This window comes from Oncorhynchus gorbuscha, linkage group LG13 (genome assembly GCF_021184085.1).
Source record: "Oncorhynchus gorbuscha isolate QuinsamMale2020 ecotype Even-year linkage group LG13, OgorEven_v1.0, whole genome shotgun sequence".
Lineage (NCBI taxonomy): Eukaryota > Metazoa > Chordata > Actinopteri > Salmoniformes > Salmonidae > Oncorhynchus > Oncorhynchus gorbuscha.
Genome location: NC_060185.1, coordinates 30,297,160 through 30,302,507, shown reverse-complemented (window position 1 = coordinate 30,302,507; position 5,348 = coordinate 30,297,160).

Here is a 5,348-nt window from a genome sequence, read left to right as displayed (position 1 = left end):
AATTGTTGGCTAGAGCACACGTGTCAAGACCAGAGTGGGTACATTTACTATTTAACGTAACAGTTTGTTACAAAACTATCGGTAATGTTGAAAATTATATGGATTTTTATTCAGTACAGTCAGAAAATTAGGGGTTCAACAAGGGTTCTTCTAAGATCCCCAGAGTTCTTCTGAGAACCTTAGAGTTCTTGGCACTGAAATTTGCCCCCAAAAGGTTCTCCCAAGAACCCCATAGGAGTTGGGGTTCATCGAAGAACCTCCTTAGTTGGTGGGTGTTCTTGCAGGAACCTAACTGCCTAACTAAACATTTGGATTTTCATTTGAAAGGACAGCAGGTGCAGGCACTTACCTGAAAAATGTAAAGATCTCCTCAGTTTATGGTAAGGTTTGTCTCTTATATAATCTAAATTGATATTGTTTTGTGATGATACCATCTTTCTTTTAATATTTTTGCAAATCTTTCTAAAACAGAAAATGTACACAATTCAATGGATATCAATCAACAAAGAGGTAAGAAAAGGTACTGTATGCTCTAAGAATAAGTTGAAGGCTAGCTGTATTGAGTGCAGGTAACTGAACTGCTCAATTTGTGTCTGTCGTCTGCAGTATACAGACGAGGATACATACGAAGGTATGTCAATTGGAATTGGTATGTTATGCAGATCACATGCACCATCCTCCTCATTTTTCAATTAAAATCCGATAGGCCTCTACATTATGGACAAGGTATGTGTAGAAAAACAATTATCAAAACAGTGTTTTCATTCACACTTACCACAAAACCAAGGTACGAATACTGCCGTGTTCATGTTTTGTTTGTATTTACAGACTTCACCCTCCTACACCTCTGATGAATATAACAGAAACCTGTTAGATCACCATGCTCTGCAAAATCATTCTGGCTGTGGATACGGAGAACATCAACACATTAACATCAACAGGCCAGAGGATAAACCCATTGGACTTGTGGCTCTGCTGGGGGTTTAGCTCATATTTGGATTTGTTTATTATGCTTTGCCACTAAAATCATAATAATCACTGACAACTAAAATATTGTATTATTGTTATGCGTATTATTATTAATAATAATAGGGCAGGGTGTAGCTAAAAAGGAACCCCAAAAGGTTCCTCATTAGGTTCTTCAAAGGTTCTTAGAGGATCCATGAAAAAGGGTTCTCGAAAAACTTATAGGGGTTCCCCACAGTTTCAATTGTAGAACCCCTAAAGGATACTCCAGGAACCTATTTTTTTAGAGTGTAGATGAAAACTTAAGAGAAACGTACATTTTGTGTGCAATACTTCACCATCCACTGATTTTTAATTTTTTTAATCAATTTCCACTGGTGGAAAAATGTGCATATTTTCTTTATGCTGGATTCTACACTACTGGTGTCCAAATCCCTTTGAGGATACCAGCACTCTGCACTAGTCTTGTTAGCCTCTGGGTGAGATGCTGGCACTACTGGTGTCCAAATCCCATTTGAGGATACCAGCACTCTGCACTAGTCTTGTTAGCCTCTGGGTGAGATGCTGGCACTACTGGTGTCCAAATCCCTTTGAGGATACCAGCACTCTGCACTAGTCTTGTTAGCCTCTGGGTGAGATGCTGGCACTACTGGTGTCCAAATCCCATTTGAGGATACCAGCACTCTGCACTAGTCTTGTTAGCCTCTGGGTGAGATGCTGGCACTACTGGTGTCCAAATCCCTTTGAGGATACCAGCACTCTGCACTAGTCTTGTTAGCCTCTGGGTGAGATGCTGGCACTACTGGTGTCCAAATCCCATTTGAGGATACCAGCACTCTGCACTAGTCTTGTTAGCCTCTGGGTGAGATGCTGGCACTACTGGTGTCCAAATCCCTTTGAGGATACCAGCACTCTGCACTAGTCTTGTTAGCCTCTGGGTGAGATGCTGGCACTACTGGTGTCCAAATCCCTTTGAGGATACCAGCACTCTGCACTAGTCTTGTTAGCCTCTGGGTGAGATGCTGGCACTACTGGTGTCCAAATCCCTTTGAGGATACCAGCACTCTGCACTAGTCTTGTTAGCCTCTGGGTGAGATGCTGGCACTACTGGTGTCCAAATCCCTTTGAGGATACCAGCACTCTGCACTAGTCTTGTTAGCCTCTGGGTGAGATGCTGGCACTACTGGTGTCCAAATCCCTTTGAGGATACCAGCACTCTGCACTAGTCTTGTTAGCCTCTGGGTGAGATGCTGGCACTACTGGTGTCCAAATCCCATTTGAGGATACCAGCACTCTGCACTAGTCTTGTTAGCCTCTGGGTGAGATGCTGGCACTACTGGTGTCCAAATCCCTTTGAGGATACCAGCACTCTGCACTAGTCTTGTTAGCCTCTGGGTGAGATGCTGGCACTACTGGTGTCCAAATCCCTTTGAGGATACCAGCACTCTGCACTAGTCTTGTTAGCCTCTGGGTGAGATGCTGGCACTACTGGTGTCCAAATCCCTTTGAGGATACCAGCACTCTGCACTAGTCTTGTTAGCCTCTGGGTGAGATGCTGGCACTACTGGTGTCCAAATCCCTTTGAGGATACCAGCACTCTGCACTAGTCTTGTTAGCCTCTGGGTGAGATGCTGGCACTACTGGTGTCCAAATCCCTTTGAGGATACCAGCACTCTGCACTAGTCTTGTTAGCCTCTGGGTGAGATGCTGGCACTACTGGTGTCCAAATCCCTTTGAGGATACCAGCACTCTGCACTAGTCTTGTTAGCCTCTGGGTGAGATGCTGGCACTACTGGTGTCCAAATCCCTTTGAGGATACCAGCACTCTGCACTAGTCTTGTTAGCCTCTGGGTGAGATGCTGGCACTACTGGTGTCAAATCCCAGCTGAGGATACCAGCACTCTGCACTAGTCTTGTTAGCCTCTGGGTGAGATGCTGGCACTACTGGTGTCCAAATCCTTTGAGGATACCAGCCACTCTGCACTAGTCTTGTTAGCCTCTGGGTGAGATGCTGGCACTACTGGTGTCAAATCCCATTTAGGATACCAGCACTCTGCACTAGTCTTGTTAGCCTCTGGGTGAGATGCTGGTACTACTGGTGTCCAAATCCCTTTGAGGATACCAGCACTCTGCACTAGTCTTGTTAGCCTCTGGGTGAGATGCTGGCACTACTGGTGTCCAAATCCCTTTGAGGATACCAGCACTCTGCACTAGTCTTGTTAGCCTCTGGGTGAGATGCTGGCACTACTGGTGTCCAAATCCTTTGAGGATACCAGCACTCTGCACTAGTCTTGTTAGCCTCTGGGTGAGATGCTGGCACTACTGGTGTCAAATCCTTTGAGGATACCAGCACTCTGCACTAGTCTTGTTAGCCTCTGGGTGAGATGCTGGCACTACTGGTGTCCAAATCCTTTGAGGATACCAACACTCTGCACTATTCTTGTTAGCCTCTGGGTGAGATGCTGGCACTACTGGTCCCTTTGTACCAGCACTCTGCTAGTCTTGTTAGCCTCTGGGTGAGATGATACCAGCACTCTGCACTAGTCTTGTTAGCCTCTGGTTGAGATGCTGGCACTACTGGTGTCCAAATCCCTTTGAGGATACCAGCACTCTGCACTAGTCTTGTTAGCCTCTGGGTGAGATGCTGGCACTACTGGTGTCCAAATCCCTTTGAGGATACCAGCACTCTGCACTAGTCTTGTTAGCCTCTGGGTGAGATGCTGGCACTACTGGTGTCCAAATCCCTTGAGGATACCAGCACTCTGCACTAGTCTTGTTAGCCTCTGGGTGAGATGCTGGCACTACTGGTGTCCAAATCCTTTGAGGATACCAGCACTCTGCGCTAGTCTTGTTAGCCTCTGGGTGAGATGCTGGCACTACTGGTGTCCAAATCCCTTTGAGGATACCAGCACTCTGCACTAGTCTTGTTAGCCTCTGGGTGAGATGCTGGCACTACTGGTGTCCAAATCCCTTTGAGGATACCAGCACTCTGCACTAGTCTTGTTAGCCTCTGGGTGAGATGCTGGCACTACTGGTGTCCAAATCCCTTTGAGGATACCAGCACTCTGCACTAGTCTTGTTAGCCTCTGGGTGAGATGCTGGCACTACTGGTGTCCAAATCCCTTTGAGGATACCAGCACTCTGCACTAGTCTTGTTAGCCTCTGGGTGAGATGCTGGCACTACTGGTGTCCAAATCCCTTTGAGGATACCAGCACTCTGCACTAGTCTTGTTAGCCTCTGGGTGAGATGCTGGCACTACTGGTGTCCAAATCCCTTTGAGGATACCAGCACTCTGCACTAGTCTTGTTAGCCTCTGGGTGAGATGCTGGCACTACTGGTGTCCAAATCCCTTTGAGGATACCAGCACTCTGCACTAGTCTTGTTAGCCTCTGGGTGAGATGCTGGCACTACTGGTGTCCAAATCCCTTTGAGGATACCAGCACTCTGCACTAGTCTTGTTAGCCTCTGGGTGAGATGCTGGCACTACTGGTGTCCAAATCCCTTTGAGGATACCAGCACTCTGCACTAGTCTTGTTAGCCTCTGGGTGAGATGCTGGCACTACTGGTGTCCAAATCCCTTTGAGGATACCAGCACTCTGCACTAGTCTTGTTAGCCTCTGGGTGAGATGCTGGCACTACTGGTGTCCAAATCCCTTTGAGGATACCAGCACTCTGCACTAGTCTTGTTAGCCTCTGGGTGAGATGCTGGCACTACTGGTGTCCAAATCCCTTTGAGGATACCAGCACTCTGCACTAGTCTTGTTAGCCTCTGGGTGAGATGCTGGCACTACTGGTGTCCAAATCCCTTTGAGGATACCAGCACTCTGCACTAGTCTTGTTAGCCTCTGGGTGAGATGCTGGCACTACTGGTGTCCAAATCCCTTTGAGGATACCAGCACTCTGCACTAGTCTTGTTAGCCTCTGGGTGAGATGCTGGCACTACTGGTGTCCAAATCCCTTTGAGGATACCAGCACTCTGCACTAGTCTTGTTAGCCTCTGGGTGAGATGCTGGCACTACTGGTGTCCAAATCCCTTTGAGGATACCAGCACTCTGCACTAGTCTTGTTAGCCTCTGGGTGAGATGCTGGCACTACTGGTGTCCAAATCCCTTTGAGGATACCAGCACTCTGCACTAGTCTTGTTAGCCTCTGGGTGAGATGCTGGCACTACTGGTGTCCAAATCCCTTTGAGGATACCAGCACTCTGCACTAGTCTTGTTAGCCTCTGGGTGAGATGCTGGCACTACTGGTGTCCAAATCCCATTTAGGATACCAGCACTCTGCACTAGTCTTGTTAGCCTCTGGGTGAGATGCTGGCACTACTGGTGTCCAAATCCCTTTGAGGATACCAGCACTCTGCACTAGTCTTGTTAGCCTCTGG